Consider the following 19007-nt stretch of genomic DNA (forward strand, 5'->3'; position numbering starts at 1 on the left):
ATGAGGTGGTCCAATACACATGGAACATGTGACTTATTAATACTAGAAAATATAATATAGTGTAAAAATATATATGAATCTATATTAAACTGCAGCAATATTTGATGGTAAAACTGCATTTCTGGTTGTCTGCTGCCACCTATAGATCAGAGATGGTATTGCAGCAAAAAGATAAATGGCTACTCAGGGAGGCGTCTCCCAAATAACCAAGAGATGTTCAGCTCAAGGGGCCTATCACAAGACAAGCTTCCATGGAGCGTTTCCAATTTCACTATTGATTAGAATAAAAATATGTGGGGTATATCAGGTGATATAACCCCATGCAAGAGAGAAAAAAGGACTAGTTCTTTGCTGCTGAATTTTGACTGACAAACTGTTGCCTTGGAAACCAGTCTCTCTAAAGCAAATCTGGGCCTAATTTTTATCCATCTTGCAACAACACCTCTTTTAATTTATGAGGTGAAATTGGACTTATTGGAGAAAATCTGGAAGCTGAAACATTGATTTGATTTGGTTATTTGGGTAAAGTATAAGAAACTGATAAGTATATATAATATTTAAATCAAAGGCATTCTAAGGAAATAGATTACAGCTGGTAAATTTAAGAGCACAATTTGTATTTTAAGCTCATGTTCATAGTCCTGTGTAGTTTAACTAGTCATATTTAGTGCTAAGTAATTCATATTTGCAACTGTATATATATTTTAGAACTTGCCTTAATTGTAGCTAAAATAAGATTTATTTCAGCTCAGATAACTTGACATAAAGATTGGCTGTTAAAGTATCTTGTTATATTGTTTAACTAGGCACTGTGAAAGTTAGCGATCCATACTCTGGTATTTCATTGTGGTATTTTAATGCAACTCATTGTGAATAAGGTATATTGTAAAGGTACATCTTTTATGATCTTTGTAAGGATATTACAACAGTTTAAGTGTGTATCAATTGATTCATAATCTGGTTTCTATAAATATAATTCAATGTGTTTATAACTTTAACTTATCGTAAAGAACTTAGGAATAAAATATTGATTTTAATTGTTTTGTATATGCATTTTAATTTGGGGTTATTTTAAAGAATAATTATTAAATAAATTGTATTAAAACCCGGCCATATACTGACATATAATATGGCATCAAACCTGGCACCCTAATTTCCATGCATTTCAATGGGAGAAAAGTAAACAAGCATTTACTCTATGAAAACCATCTTGGCTCACTCACATTTGGCTTGTTTTATGTTAATTGGGCATCCCTCTATATAAAAACATTTAATCTAGCATGAACCAAATGATATTGATCATATAATATGACATCAAACCTGGCACCCTAGAATCGATGCATTTCAATGGGAAACTCTGAATAAGTAACCAAGCTTTTACTCTATTAAAACCATCTTGGTTCACTCACATTTGGCTTATTTTATGCTAATTGGGCATCACTCTATATAAAAAAAATGCAATCTAGACTGGGCCAAATGGTATTGATCATATAATATGCCACCAAACCTGGTACCATAATTTTCATGCATTTCAGTGGGAGATTCTGAATAAGTAACCAAGCTTTTACTGTATGAAAACCATATTGGCTTACTCACATTTGGCTTGTTTTATGCTAATTGAGCATCCCTCTATATAAAAACATTAAATCTAGCATGAGCCAAATGATATTGATCATATAATATGGCATCAAACCTGGCACCCTAGCATCCATGCATTTCAATGGGAAACTCTAAATAAGTAGCCAAGCTTTTACTCTATTAAAACCATCTTGGCTCACTCACATTTGGCTTGTTTTATGCTAATTGGGCATCACTCTATATAAAAAAATTCAATCTAGTCTGAGCAAAATGATATTGATCATATAATATGGCATCAAACCTGGCACCCTAACATCCATGCATTTCAATGGGAAACTCTGAATAAGTAACCAAGCTTTACTCTTTTAAAACCATCTTGGTTCACTCACATTTGGCTTGTTTTATGCTAATTGCCCATCACTCTATATAAAAAATTTCAATCTAGCCTGAGCCCAATGATATTGATCATATAATATGAATAAGTAATCAAGTATTTATTCTATTAAAACCATCCTGGCTCACTCACATTTGTTTGTTTTATGTTAATTGGGCATCACTTTATATAAAAAATTTCAATCTAGTTACTCTATTAAAACCATCTTGGCTCACTCACATTTGGCATGTTTTATGCTAATTGGACATCCCTCTATATATAAAAAAAAAACAATCTAGCCTGAGCCAAATGATATTTATCAGATAATATGCCACCAAACCTGGTAGCATAATGTTCATTCATTTCAATGGGAGATTCTGAATAAGTAACTAAGCTTTTACTCTATTAAAACCATCTTGGCTCATTCACATTTGGCTTTTTTTTATGCTAATTGGGCATCTCTCTTTATAAAAAAATTCAATCTAGCCTGGGCCAAATGATATTGATCATATAATATGGCACCAAACCTGGTACCCTAAATTCCATGCATTTCAATAGGAGATTCTGAATAAGTAACCAAGCATTTACTCCATTAAAACCATCTTGGATACCTCTCATTTGGCTTGTTTTATGCTAATTGGGCATCCCTCTTTATAAGAAAATTCAATCTAGCCTGAGCCAAATGATATTTATTAGATAATATGCCACCAAACCTGGTAGCATAATGTTCATTCATTTCAATGGGAAATTCTGAATAAGTAACCAAGCTTTTACTCTATGAAAACCATCTTGGCTCACTCACATTTGGCTTGTTTTATGCAAATTGGGCATCCCTCTATATAAAACAATTCAATCTAGCCTGAGCCAAATGATATTGATCATATAATATGGCACCAAACCTTGTACCATAATTTCCATGCATTTCAATGGGAGATTCTGAATAAGTAGCCAAGCTTTCACTCTATTAAAACCATCTTGGCTCACTCTCATTTGGGTTGTTTTATGCTAATTGGGCATCCCTCTGTATAAAAAAAATGTAATCTAGCCTGAGCCGAATGATATTGATCATATAATATGGCACCAAACATTGTACCATAATTTCCATGCATTTCAATGGGAGATTCTGAATAAGTAGCCAAGCTTTCACTCTATTAAAACCATCTTGGCTCACTCTCATTTGGCTTGTTTTATGCTAATTGGGCATCCCTGTATATAAAAAAATGTAATCTAGCCTGAGCCGAATGATATTGATCATATAATATGGCATCAAACCTGGCACCCTAGCATCCATGCATTTCAATGGGAAATTCTATATAAGTAACCAATCTTTTACTCTATTAAAACCATCTTGGCTCACTCACATTTGGCTTGTTTTATACTAATTTGGCATCCCTCTATATAAAAAAAAATAAATCTAGCCTGAGACAAATGATATTGATCATGTAATAGGGCATCAAACTTGGCACCCGAGCATATATGCATTTCAATGGGAAATTCTGAATAAGTAACCAAGCTTTTACTCTATTAAAACCATCTTGGCTCACTCACATTTGGCTTGTTTTATGCTAATTGGGCATCTCTCTATATAAAAAATGAAATCTACCCTGAGCCAAATGATATTGATCATATAATATGGCACCAAACTTGACACCCTATCATCCATGCATTTGAATGGGAAATTCTGAATAAGGAACCAAGCATTTCCTTTATTAAAACAATCTTGGCTCCCCAAGATTTAGTTTGTTATCCAGTAATTGGATATTTCTCTGTTCGAAAAAGTATGGCATCCTAGCATCCATGCATTTCAATTGGAAATTCTGAAAAGGGAACCTTCTTGGCCTACTCACATTTGGCTTGTTTTATACTAATTGGGCATTCCTCTATATAAAAAAAGTTAAATCTAGCCTAAGCCAAATTATATTTATCATAAAATATGGCATATATACCCTAATATATGCATTTTAAAGGTATATTCTGAATAAGGAATGGAGCATTCCTTCTATGAAAACCTTTTTTGCTTGTGTTCTACTAATTGAGCATCCCACTATAGGAAAATGTTGAATCTAGACTGAGTCAAATGATATTGATCATGAAATATGACACCACACTTGGTACTATAGCATCCATGCATTTCAATTGGAATTTCTGAAGAAGAAACCAAGCATTTTCTCTATTGAAAAAACAACTTGGCTTATCCAAATTTGGTTTGTCTTCTACTAACTGAGCATCCTTCTATAGGAAAAAGTTGAATCTTGTCTGAGCAAAATCATATTGATTATAAATATATGTCAACAAACCTGGCACCCTAACATCCATGCATTTCAAATGAATGAATAACGGGAGGGAACAATAAAAGAAGAGGCAGACTCTATTCTGAGGGCACCACAGCCTGCAAAACTTTTCTCCCAAAAACTGCTTCAGCCAAAGCAAAAAATTTAGAAAAAGTATGTAAGTTTGCCGCCTTACAAATCTGATCCATAGAAGCCTCATTCTTAAAGGCCCAGGAGGAAGCCACTGCTCTGGTAGAATGAGCCATTATCCTCTCAGGAGGCTGATGTCCCACTGTCTCGTAAGCTAAGTGGATGACACTCCTCAACCAGAAAGATAGGGAAGTAGTAGTAGCCTACTGCCCCTTACACTTCCCCGAATAGACAACAAATAAAGAGGAAGATTGTCTAAACTCCTTGGTAGCCTGAAGATAAAACTTCATAGCCCGAACCACATCCAAATTGTGAAGCAACCGTTCCTTTGAAGAAGGATTAGGACACAAGGAATGCACAACAATCTCTTGATTGATGATGCAGTCTGACACCACCTTAGGTAGAAAACCTAATTTAGTGTGTCAAACTGCCTTATCTGCATGAAAAACCAGATAAGGGGGCTCACATTGCAAAGCAGAATTCTCAGAAACTCGGTGCGCAGAGACTAGGGCCAACAAAAAATAACCTTCCAAGATAACAATTTAATGTCAGCAGAATGCAAAGGCTCAAACGGAGGCTGTTGCAAAACATGAAGAACAAGATTCAGGCTCCAAGGTGGAGCCCCAGATCTAAACACAGATCTGATCCTAATCAGAGCCGTAACAAAGGATTGCACATCTGGAAGCTCGGCCAGCTTCTTGTGCAGTATAACCGAAAGGGCGGAAATCTGTCCCATCAGGGAACTAGCCGACAGACCCTTCTCCAGTTCATCCTGGAGAAAAGATAATATTCTGGCAACCTTAACCCTGTGCCAGGAAAAACCACGCTCTTCACACCAGTCTAGGTAGGTCCTCTACACTTTATGGTAGAGTATCAATAACACTCTCAGAGAAACCTCTCTTGGCTAAGACTAAGCGTTCAATCTTCATGCAGTCAGCCTCAGAGAATCTAGATTTAGATGAACAAATGGACCCTGTATCAGCAGATCCCTGCAACAAGGTAATTTCCATGGCAGATATGAGGACATCCCCACCAGATCTGCAAACCACGTCCTTTGTGGCCAAGAAGGAGCAATCAGGATCACTGATGCCCGCTCCTGTTTGATGTGGGCCATTACAGGAGGAACAAGCGGTAAAGGAGGAAAGAGATATATGAGTTTGAACATCCAGGGCACTGCTAGTGCATCTATAAGATCCGCTTGAGGATCCCTCAACCTAGACCCATACATGGGCAACTTGGCATTGAGACAGGAGGCCATGAGATCTATCTTCGGCATCCCCCACTCTCTGCATATCTCTGCAAACACCTTAGGATCTCAGGATGGAGAGACCATTCCCCTGGGTGAAAGGATTGCCTGCTGAGAAAATCCACTTCACAGTTGTCCACACCCGGAATGTGGATCGCTGACAGCGAACAGCAGTGGGCCTCCGCCACTCCAGTATCCGAGATACTTCCTTCATCGCCAGGGAACTTCTCGTTCCCCCCCTGATGGTTGATGTAGGCAACCAAGGTTATGTTGTCTGATTGGAATCTGATAAACTGGGACAAACCCAGAAGGGGCCAAGCCTTCAAGGCATTGAGGATTGCCCATAGTTCCAATATATTGATTGGAGACAATCTGTTTGGACAGATCTGAATGATCTCCATTCCACTGTCTCAACATGCATAGCTGTAGAGGCCTGAGACGGATTCTGGCGAGAGAAATGATGAAGCAGGACACCTTAAGACCAATCACCCCCATACACTGAGCCACAGAGGGCCACAAGGAGCTCAGGAGGGCAAGACAAGTCGAAGTTAGCTTGCAACATCTCTGGTCTGTTAGAAATATCCTCATGGATATAGAGTCTATGATAGTACCCAGGAATTCCACCCTGGTATTTGGGATAAGAGAACTCTTTTCCAAGTTTATCTTCCATCCATGTGATCGAAGAAGAATGAGAAGAGACTCTGAGTGTTCTTCCACAAGACAAAAGGATGGTGCCTGCACCAGAATATCATCCAACAGTGCTAATGCCATCCCTTGGGTTCTGGCAATGGCTAGAAGGGCCCCCAGAACCATTGTAAAGATTCTTGGAGCAGTAGCTAGACCAAACGAAAGTGCTGATCCAGGAAAGCAAACTTCAGAATCTGAAAATGTTCCCTGCGTATTGGAACATGAAGGTATGCATCCTTCAGATCTATGGTGGTCATAAACTGTCCTTCCTGAACTAAAGGAAGAATGGACCGTACCGTCTCCATCTTGAAAGAAGAAACACTGAGAAACGTGTTTAAGCACTTTAGGTATAGAATTGAGTGGAAAGTTCCCTCCTTCTTTGGGACCATGAAAAGGTTTGAATAAAACCCCAAACCTCTTTCTTTGATAGGCTTGGAACAATAACTCCTAAGGAGTATAGTTCCTGAACGCACCCTAGAAAAGCATTCCTCTTTTCTGATCTGGTAGACAGGTTTGAGAGTAGGAATCTGCCCTTGGTAGATGAGATTTGAAACATATCTTGTATCCCAGAGATACGACCTCCAGGACCCACAGATCCTGCACGACCCAGAACCAAGCGTCTGAGAAAAGATACAGTCTGTCCCCTACACGATCTGATCCCGGATCGGGGGCTGCCCTTCATGCCTATTTGTTTTCAGCAGGCTTCTTATTCTGCTTGGATTTATTCCAGGACTGAGCCGGCTTCCAAGTTCTCTTGGGTTGCTCGGCTTAGAGGAGGATTGTTTGTTGTTGAGATTTGTCAGAACGAAAGGAACGAAATTAGAATATTGTCGTCCCTTAGACTTGTTCTTCTTATCTTGCGGTAGGAAGGCACCTTTGCCTCCTGAAACCATAGAAATTATGGAGTCCAGGCCTGAACCAATAAAATATTAACCTTGAAGGGAAGAGAAAGGACTTAGAAGTCATATCCGCAGACCAGGCCTTTGCATTTTGGTGAATAATTTGCATGTTCACATCACAGATAAAGGAATTAGCAATTCTTAGAGTTATAATTTTGTCTTGAATACCCTCGAGGGGAGACTCCACCTCAATGAGTTCTGACAAGGAGTTGCACCAGTAAGTAGCTGCTCAAGAGGTATAGTAGTACATTTAGCAAGCATAGAGATAGCACCATCCACCTTAGGAATGGAGCCCCACAAATCCATTTGAGAGTCCGGGACCGGGAACAACTTTTTAAAAGTAGACAAGGGGAATTACCAATTCTTTCTAACTTGTGCCATTTTAACCGACGCAGGAAAAGTCAAAGGAACTTTCCTGTCTTTGTAAACTCTGTCTAATTTAGGTAACATAGGTTCTTCAGGCAGAGCCACCTCTGGAACCTCTAACGTAGACAGAACCTCCTTTAATAAAAAAATGCAAGTGCTCAATTTTCAAATCTAAAGGACGGTTCCTCCACAGCAGGTGGCTTAGATGCTATGGACTCTGACCCAGAAAGTTCACCCTTTGAAGCTACAGAGTTTAACTTATCATTGGATAACTGGGACATAATAGCTAAATCCGATAAATATTTTGATGACTCCGGGATAGGAGAGCTATGTTTAACCTTTCTCTTGCGTTTGTTAGAGCGGGGTAATGCACTGAGGGCCACAGACACCGCCATTTGTAACTGTGTGGCAAAGTCCGCAGGAAGAAGGCCCCCTCCGGATGGAGGATTAGATGTGCTACGGGGAATTGCATGTGTAGTTTATAATGTAGCAAGGATAGTAATCTCACAGGACATTGAGTCCTGAGAGGAAGACGGCTCAGAGGGACTAAGAGCCTTAGCAGGTTTGTCTGCCTCCTTAGACTTTATAATGGTGCTAAGGCATGTGGAACATAATTGAGTGGGTGGGAAAACCACGGCCTCCTCACAATATAAACAGGTATGATTTAGTATAGAAGGAGTACCTTCTAACATGACAGAGTCCTCAATAGCTCAGGTTATATCCACAGAAGGACACAAATCCTATTTTTTTTATGTTCCCCCCCATGGCTGGGGCACTCACCACCTCCTAGACCCAGACAGTTAACAGAGGATATTTAAGCCTTTGGCTGGGGTGTTTTTGCCTCCTCCTGGTGGCCAGGTGTTGTATTTCCCAACATTAAGGAATGAAGCCGTGAACTCTCCCTATCTTAGGAAGGAAATAATAATAATAGAGGAACAGATTGATATAGAAATTAGGATTCCAGGTTTGTTACAATATTTTATGTAATTTGGCTCAGGTTAGCTTGATCTTTTTTCTATAGAGGGATGCCCAATTAGTATAAAAGAAGCCAAATTTGAGTGAGCCAAGATAATTTTAACAGAGGAAAAGATTGGTTCCTTATTCAGAACTTCCCACTGAAACCCATGGAAGTTCAGGTGACAGGATTGGTGCCATATTTACTGAACAATATAATTTGGCTCAAGCTACATTTAACTTTTTCCTATAGAGGGATGCTCAATTAGTATAAAAGAAGCCAAATCTTGGTGAGCCAAGATGGGTTTCATAGAGGAAATGCTCAGTTCCTTATTCAGAATTTTCTTTTGAAATGCATTGAAGTTAGGGTGCTAGATTTGGTGTCATATTTTATCATCAATATCATTTGTCTCAAGCTAGATTCAACTTTTTTATATAGAGGGACGCCCAATTAGTATAAAACAGCCAAATCTTGGTGAGCTAAGATGGTTTTCATAGAGAAAATGCTCAGTTAGTATAAAACAAGCCAAGTGAGAGTGAGTCAATATGGTTTTAATAGAGTAAAAGTTTGGTTACTTATTTAGAATATCCTATTTAAATGTATTGATGCTAGGTCCCCAAGTTTAGTGCCATATCTTATGCTCAATATCTTTTGGGTCAGTCTAGATTGAACTATGCCAATGAAGGCTAAAACGATCGTCTGGGGTTGCTGTGTTCCTTGTTCAGAGATGAATTGCCTGGTATTTCGGCGCTGGACTGACCGTAATAGGCGTGATCAGACTGATATACTACAGGAAAGTTCTACTCTGTGAAAAGCATTACTGGGCTAAAAGAACCAGGTGGTAAATCGCCATAGAACAGGCTAACAAAGGTGTTGAGACAATTGTTTTTCCTGTGAACGTGCTTCACTCTGTGTGTATTTAGTCTACCTAAGGGAAAAAGGGGCAATCAGACGTGGACTCCTTGCTAACTGTGCTTAGAGGAATAAACCTCACTGACGAGGCCCAATGAAGGCCGAAACGATTGCTATTTCGGAGTCACTCTCTGTAAGAGTAAAAGTAACTTCAATATTTATATTTGTACATATGCTCATTCTCTCTAAGCTATTACAAAACTCGGGTTGTTACTATAATGAAGCTGATGAATATCTTCAGACATATTAGCTCTAAGTCAAACTATGAGAAATTTAAATTTTGCCCACTTCAAATATGGCCGCAAGAGAAATGATCCTTTTGAAGCCTTTTCACACTATAAACTTTATTGGCGCAAACATCCAGCCACCGCCCACACACGCTATAGGCTCATTTAGCCTTTAAATTCCTCTTGAATATAAGAGCTGGTATTAGTCTTGAGAAAGGCCTCGTTTGGAGGCTGAAACACGTAGACTTGTATTCGATTCAATCAGACTTACCAGTCCGAGTTCTTCGCCTTGACAGGTGAGCTTATTTCTACACATGCCCAGATTAGTTGTTTAGTTTGCTATAGTTTTCTTTTTTGTTTCTTTTACAGGTTTTTTTCTGGTCTTCATACACGATACACTTTTTTAGGATAAAGTATCTACGTCACCATTTGGACATTTTAAAGCACTCCACTTATTCTAGTGGATCTTCACCTTTTTCGCCAAAGACACGTTTATTTATTTTTTTAGCTATCGCTAAGGACATTTCATTTGGATTTCATATATAACGTTTATTTTTTTATGTATATGTCATCTATAATATGATGACCATCGCACAACTGTTTTTTTTATTCTGTCTAGTTGGCTCATATTTTATTAATCCTTGTTTGCTGAAAAGTCTACTAACTAGTGTTATATTGTCGACCCATTAGCGGTATACCATATACATATATATCTACACTTCATGTTCACATTTGTATGTAAAATCCCTTTTGTTTTATTATTTTGTTTTACCTATGTTCTTACACTAATAGCACACAGCTATTATCTACTTGTCACATTGTAACCTTAAGACAATCAGCAAAATTATTCATTCGTCAAGTCTCTATTTTTGCACTTAGATATAAACGGTACTACTCTTTATTTTATCTGCCCAATTTTTGATTTTTATACTATCCTTATGCTAATAGTATTCTATCTTTAAACAGCACTTTTTCTTTGTTCACATAAAATTGTTTTTGAAAAAACAGACATCTATTCTCTCTTCAGAGTCACGCAACAGTATCATTAGTGGTCAAAATTTCAGTCTGCTGAATAGCCACTCCTGCACATATTCTCTTAATTTATTTACACGGTTTCGTAGATAACACTACAGGACTTATATAACGGTCAATAGCTGTCACATCTACTTACTTCATAGCGACCATAGCAACTTTTGTTTATATAATATTTTTTTCTATATGTTTTGGATAGATAATTCCTTTGGGTACACATTATTCTCAAAACATTTTATCCCATTTCTTTTGCAACTATAGTTGCTACCTGTGGAGACACTAAAACTTTGCCTATATGTAAAAATATCTCTTTGATATGTCGAATGTGAAAACATTGTTTTAATATAAAAACAATTTTATACTATTTTTTACTTGAGATATCTTCTACTTAGAGATTGAAAGACACTTTTCAATTAGCAGATATATTCAGCTCTTTTAACTCATTCTTAAACTTGTCCAAATACATTTTTGGCTTATGGTAAGCCCCTTCTTCTAGCTGTATAAACATATAGCTTGTATGCGTTTGTATCTGTTTTTATCTAAAGAATCTGTTATTTTGTTATCTATGTATAGATGTTTTAAGTGAAACACTCTAACAACCTAACAGTATTTAGTACTTTGTCATTTACCCATTTTACTACATTTATCTGTTAGTGGTTATAAGCACATTATTGGCTATATACCTATCAGTTTCTGCAATTTAAAGTATTAAAAGGTTTTCTTTTTTCAAACATCACATCTGTGCACATCAATTGTGACTTATCATCAAGATGAATATCACAGATAAATACTAATATTGATTATCAATTATGTAATGTACTAAAGCCCCATGTGAGGTGCTCCCTCCAAAACCCCATCTTTTTGCTCTCAATAAGAAATGACTATATTGGACAGTTGTTCTACTCAGAGGTTGAGCAAGTACATTTTACATTTGGCGCTGTCCTCTACATTTTGCTACTTTGATCAGAGAGGAATTGCCTTATATTTCGGCGCTGGACTGACCGTAATAAGCGGGATCATACTGATTTACTACAGGAAAGTTCTACTCTGTGAAAAGCATTACTGGGCTAAAAAGAAGCTGCAATAAAACAAGGAAATGAGAGAGGACTCTAAAAAGCTGGAAGTAACAAACACATTTATTCTGTGGACATCTAGTCAAATACCTATAATAATAAAGGATAATGAAATCCTCATATAAGAATAGCTATACAAATATAAGAATATGGGACGTCTCCCTAAAATCCACACAAGTACAATATAAATGTTAAAATAAGCGATGCTAGCAAATACAATAAAAAGTAAATTTACTATGTACCACCTTATAAAAATTAATTTAAAAAAATATACCGTATACTGCACTGGTAACAGAGATAGTAGAACAATGTTCTTAGCTTCAGATATGAGAGTCCGTGTCTTTGACACAGGACCGGATTGGGCCGCCGGGACACTGGGAAAAATCCTGGTGGGCCGCAGGGCCGGCAGAGGCTGGGGCCAGGCAGCTGCACAGTGTGTGTGTCCCGCATTGCCCCCCAACCCCCTGGCCGCTTTATTGTTAATTTTTTTTTATTATTATTATTTGTGTGTCCTGCATTGCCCCCAACCTTGTGGCCGCTTCATTGTTAATTCTATTTGTTTTATTATTTAATTCCTATTGGGTCTGATGTAGTCGGTCACATGAAGAATTGTAGCCAATACCTGCACTTGACTCAGTCTGAAGTCATATGGCGCCAATAACAAGTTATAGCGCACCGCTGCATGTCCGTGTCCTGGTAAGGTGGTCCCTGGGTGAGTGCAGGCAGAACAACTATGGAGTATCAGTCATCTCAGTCTGTCAGTGAGGATGCCAGTCAGGACGGTATTTGAATCATCAGTGACAGTAAGTGACTCACATGATGATAGACGACAAGGTTTTATTTTTCCAATGGGGGGGGGGGCAGCAGCAGCCGCCGCAGCCAGGGTACAGACCACGCCGGGTAACTAACTAATGTAAGAGCAGAGAGGGTGGAGGCTCAGGCCGGTGCTCTGGCCAGTGGCTCACAAACATTCCTGGGTCCAGTCATCACTCACAGTGCTTAGCTTCACTACACCGGTCTTCCTTCGGAGCTACAAATAAAATGTGACATAATTTACTGCAGTACATGCAAGCCCAACATTTTTTTAGCAGCCTCTGTGCTCCAACTAAGCTTTCCAAAAATGTTGGGCTTGAGCCTTGCAAGCACTGCAGTAAATTATGTCACATTTTATTTGTACCTCCTAAGGAAGACCGGTGTGGTGTGGAACGGCAGCAGCTCGCATTCCTTACCCATCATCCAAGCAATGAGTGTCAATCAGTGAAGCTAAGCACTGTAACGACTGGACCCAGGAATGTTTGTGAGCTGTGAGTGTTAACCTCTTAATTGCTGACATAGCATAGCAGCCAGGCTTCAGACATACCCTGCTTAATTCATGCAGCCTGCTTTAAAAAAATGAAAATCTTTGTATTCATCCCTAAGTAATTTCCCATTATTCCATCTCCTATGTTTATATAATATATATATATATATATATATATATATATATATATATATATATATATATATATATATATATATATATATATATATAGATATATATATATATATATATATATATATATATATATATATATATATACATATATATATATCTCAGTGGTTTGGCAAGAATATAATTGTCCATCCAAAGGCCCCTGAGAGCGGCGGTATATATACTGTGTGTATATATATATATATATATATATGTGTATATATATATATATATATATATATATGTATATATATATATATATATATATATATATATATATATATATATATATATATGTGTATATATATATATATATATATATATGCATATATATATATATATACATATATATACATATATATTTATATATATATATATATATATATATATATATATATATATATATATATATATATATATATATATATATATATACACGCACACACATGTACCCACAATATAGGGCTGGTCTCTAATTTTTCCAGGGCTGCTTTTTACTCCCAGTCCGGCCCTGCTTTGACACAATGTTGATAATATAATAGTCACCAAAATGTTACTGTGGCCACATAGTAACAGTGATAAACTGTATGAGAATGTGTCAATTCCTCCTAATAGTAATGTTACTCAGGAAATATGATCATGTCCTTTAAGACAAATTGTGAACAGCCCACCTGATCGGGGTTCTCTCAGAGTCCGCACCTGCTGTAATAGAAAACAATGTTTGCCTTTGGAGGACAATAGGATCAGTCTCACTCACCCCTCTTCTTACAAAGTGACGGCTTCTGTTTCTAAATTGAGACTCACAGTTCAGGTGCGTGGAGCCTGCCAAAAAGGATCCGATTATTGCAGTGTTCATTTCCAAAGTTGTAGTGTTCTAATCCAAAGTGTGTGACACCCCACACTTAGCGTGTATCACGCGCGAGTTACTAGGTACCTAGTGGAGAAAAGTTAGTATATTTGCAGGACAAACAGCTTAGCTTCAACGCGTTTCACCTGTATTACCAGGCTTTTTCAAGATAGCAGCTGCTCCTGGAAACCATGTTTAAAAACCTGCTGCTATTCTTCCATTGGTTGAAATTCCTTCCTAATTGTTTCTTAAGGAGGCATGATGTTTAAGGTGGTTCTTCCTCTTTAGTCTACAAAATGTTATACTTGTCTTTCTTAATATCAAGAAAAGATACATAGCAATCTTGTATAAGGTGGTATACAACAACATATGCTAAAAAGATAAAAATAAATATATATAGATATTCTTAATTTAACCAATTGTGAATTATACTTGACATTTGGAATCATAAACTTATATATGAGTTGTGCATTTTTTTCTTAAGGTGGTAATATTTTTTTTTTCCTTTTTCTTTCTACACAAACACAAGTTCCCTTTTTATTAATACCAATAATCATAGACATGTATAGTAAGACTGCTTACTGCCTTATTTTGATGAAACAGTGTATTTCTATAAAGGAGTCCAGATTCTTTTATTTTCCTAAGACAATATTGATTCTCATTGATCTTTGATAGAATCTGACAGAGGATTGCTGTGTATAATTAACAGTTTTAAGCTGATGACCTTAAACTCGTAAAAAAGGGAACAGATCTAATTCTGAATTTAACTCATTGGGGAAAAGGGTGTCTAATTTTTATATTAGTTCTGATTCTTTCCTCAAAATTTTATTTACAAAATCACCCCCTCTCAAGTTGCCCTTAACTATACATATACCCCAAAATTTGAAGTGTTTGATGTTATTCTTATGAATTTCTCTAAAGTGTTTATACAAGTGACTGTCTAAATTACCTTTCTCTATATTACAGAGATGTTCTCTGATTCTGTCTCTCAGAATCCTGGTGGTTTCACCAATGTAAAATAAATTGCAAGAGCATTTAATTAGATATATAACCCCTTTTTGCGAATATCTGATCGTATCTCTGATATTAAAATTTTCCCCAGTTTTTGGTAAAAAAAATAGAATTGCTTTTTGTACTGTATCTGCAGGCTCTGCAGCTGTGACATGGAAAAAAAATTACACATTAAGCCCTTTTAGGTCTTTGTCAACCTTATTTACACCATCACTTTTAAGTTCACTAGGGAACCACTCACATTAAGCCCTTTTAGGTCTTATTTGCACCCAGGTGGTAAATCGCCATAGAACCGGCTAACAATGGTATTGAGCCAGTTGTTCATTCCTGTGAGCGTGCTTCTCTCTGTGTGTATTTAGTATAAAACAAGCCAAATATAAATAAGCCTATATGGTTTAAATAGAGTAAAAGCTTTCTTGCTTATTCAAAAATTTCCATTAAAATGCAGGGAAGCTAGGGTTAAAAGTTTAATGCCATATGTTATGATCAGTATCATTTGGCTTAGGCTAGATTTAACTTTTTATATAGTGTTACGTGCAAAACACGTAAGAGTATATGGACATAGTATGTCTGTATATTTTTAATGTTAAACATTAAAGGTTTGATTTTAACTTTGGCTTAATCACTCCATTGTGACACTTTTCCACTAATGACAACAGCTGGTTTTTATTTTGTTATGTTTAATTTTAACTCAATAAAACTTAATAAAAAATAAATAAAAATAAAATAAAGCAAATAAAATAGTATGATTGTTGCTGCTTGCTTCCCAAAAGTTAACTGAAGAACATTAATTTGTACACAGGGAACGGTGAGTGCGATAACAACTTTGGCTTGTCATATGTTGAAACAAATGGGCTTAAATTTCTTTCATAAAGGTTATGAGAGTCTACAAGTCATTATTCCTATAAAAAACACTCCTGATCAATAGGAGGAGACAAGGAATCCCAAAACTCCAAGAGCCCTTTAAAACCCCTCCCACCTTACTGAAAGCTAGTCTTATCTTTGCCTCCACAGGAGGAAGGTGAAGAATGAAGGTGCTCCAGATTTTCTTCAGAGAAAGGGGTCCTCAGACCAATTTGAGGCCATATTAACACCTCATAGAGCTACTGTTTGATAGAGGGATTTTTTTGAGTATGGGATAGTGGCACAATTACACCAAGTGGGAGATAGTCACAGGCCTGCCACAGTGGGGACCGGTTCATAGCCTTCTCCTGTTGGATTATTGTTATACAACATAAACATACAGTGGGGCAAAAAAGTATTTAGTCAAACACACATTTTGCAAGTTCTCCCACTTAAGAAGATGAGAGAGGCCTGTAATTTTCATCATAGGTATACCTCAAATATGAGAGACAAAATGTGGAAACAAATCCAGACAATCACATTGTCTGATTTGGAAAGAATTTATTTGCATATTATGGTGGAAAATAAGTATTTGGTCACCTACAAACAAGCAAGATTTCTGGCTCTCACAGACCTGTATCTTCTTCTTTAAGAGGCTCCTCTGTCCTCCACTCATTACCTGTATTAATGGCACCTGTTTGAACTTGTTATCAGTATAAAAGACACCTGTCCACAACCTCAAACAGTCACACTCTAAACTCCACTATGGTGAAGACCAAAGAGCTGTCGAAGGACACCAGAAACAAAATTGTAGACCTGCACCAGGCTGGGAAGACTGAATCTGCAATAGGCAAGCAGCTTGGTGTGAAGAAATCAACTGTGGGAGCAATAATTAGAAAATGGAAGACATACAAGACCACTGATAATCTCCCTCGATCTGGGGCTCCACGCAAGATCTCACCCGTGGGGTCAAAATGATCACAAGAACGGTGAGCAAACATCCCAGAACCACACGGGGGGACCTAGGGAATGACCTGCAGAGAGCTGGGACCAACGTAACAAAAGCTACCATCAGTAGCACACTACGCCACCAGGGACTCAGATCCTGAAGTGCCAGATGTGTCCCCCTGCTTAAGCCAGTACATGCCCAGGCCCATCTGAAGTATGATAGAGAGCATTTGGATGATCCAGAAGCTGATTGGGAGAATGTCATATGGTCAGATGAAACCAAAGTAGAACTGTTTGGTAGAAACACAACTCGTCGTGTTTGGAGGAGAGAGAATGCTGAGTTGCAACCAAAGAACACCATACCTACTGTGAAGCATGGGGGTGGCAACATCATGCTTTGGGGCTGTTTCTCTGCAAAGGGAACAGGACGACTGATCTGTGTACATGAAAGAATGAATGGGGCCATGTATCGTGAGATTTTGAGTGCAAACCTCCTTCCATCAGCAAGGGCATTGAAGATGAAACGTGGCTGGGTCTTTCAGCATGACAATGATCCCAAACACACCACCCGGGCAACAAAGGAGTGGCTTCGTAAGAAGCATTTCAAGGTCCTGGAGTGGCCTAGTCAGGCTCCAGATCTCAACCCCATAGAAAACCTTTGGAGGGAGTTGAAAGTCTGTGTTGCCCAGCGACAGCCCCAAAACATCACTGCTCTAGAGGAGATCTGCATGCAGGAATGGGCCAACATACCAGCAACAGTGTGTGACAACCTTGTGAAGACTTACAGAAAATGTTTGACCTCTGTCATTGCCAACAAAGGATATATAATAAAGTATTGAGATGAACTTTTGATATTGACCAAATACTTATTTTCCACCATAATTTGCAAATAAATTCTTTCCAAATCAGACAATGTGATTGTCTGGATTTGTTTCCACATTTTGTCTCTCATAGTTGAGGTATACCTATGAGGAAATATGATGAAAATTACAGGCCTCTCTCATCTTCTTAAGTGGGAGAACTTGCACAATTGGTGGCTGACTAAATACTTTTTTGCCCCACTGTAGATCCTATGTTGTCACGTGTACAGCACTGGATTAGCTGTCAACTGGAAGCAGTATTTTTCTGCAAGTGGTCAATCCAAAAGTGTGGGTGCCTACTAGGTAAGTATAGGGTTTTGTTTTTGTAGGCACTCATTTATTCTATATGCTATTTACAGGGTCAGGCAGAAGTAATGCCCCTTTTTCATGAGCTTGTAATCTATATCAAATCTTTTATTACAGATTTACGGCTAGATTTAGAGTTCGGCGGTAGATGGGCTGTTAACGCCACGCGTGTTTATGTCTAACGCACGTCATTGTTTGACTCCGGTATTTAGAGTTAATATAAGACCATCTAACGATGCTCCTAACGCGTGTATGTCACACGCGTAATCCTGCCCGCGTTAGACAGTCTCCCATAGAGATCAATGGGAAAGCAAATAAATTGCCTTTTTTCACCTAACACTCGATCTCGCGAGAATACGCACAGCTCGGTCATATGACGCATACCACATCATGCACAACAATAACACGCCGCAAATGTCACAACAACAATCAATCAACAAAGCACACAAGCATTACACATTCACAAGCGGGGGAAGTTTTAATACTATTTATACGGGGAATACGCATATACTTTAAGATGCGGAAAATCGCACAATAACAACAAGGATTAAAAAATATATACATACACTAGAAACAAAATCGCATTCAATATCATTATATATTATGAAAAACATACATATACAACACTTCACGAAGAACACACCATCGCAAATTCACATTTAAAAAGAATACTTTTGGACAATGAAAGCGAAAACGAACACTATGACATCATCGCATTCTACACATTCCACAAATACCAACTCTAAATGAGCATGCGCAAATTCACACACCTAATACACATTGCAATAATATTAATTGCTAATAAAGCACACCTGAACACTAATTACAATGGAAATTGGGACATCATTAAACATTTACACAGGGTATATAAGCACCACACAAGCATGGCTTCTTTGACTGTGTTGCTGGTGGGTCTTTGGAGATTGGAGGTTTAAGAATAGAGAGTTTGAGAA

The sequence above is a fragment of the Bombina bombina genome, chromosome 5 (assembly GCF_027579735.1).
Source record: "Bombina bombina isolate aBomBom1 chromosome 5, aBomBom1.pri, whole genome shotgun sequence".
NCBI lineage: Eukaryota > Metazoa > Chordata > Amphibia > Anura > Bombinatoridae > Bombina > Bombina bombina.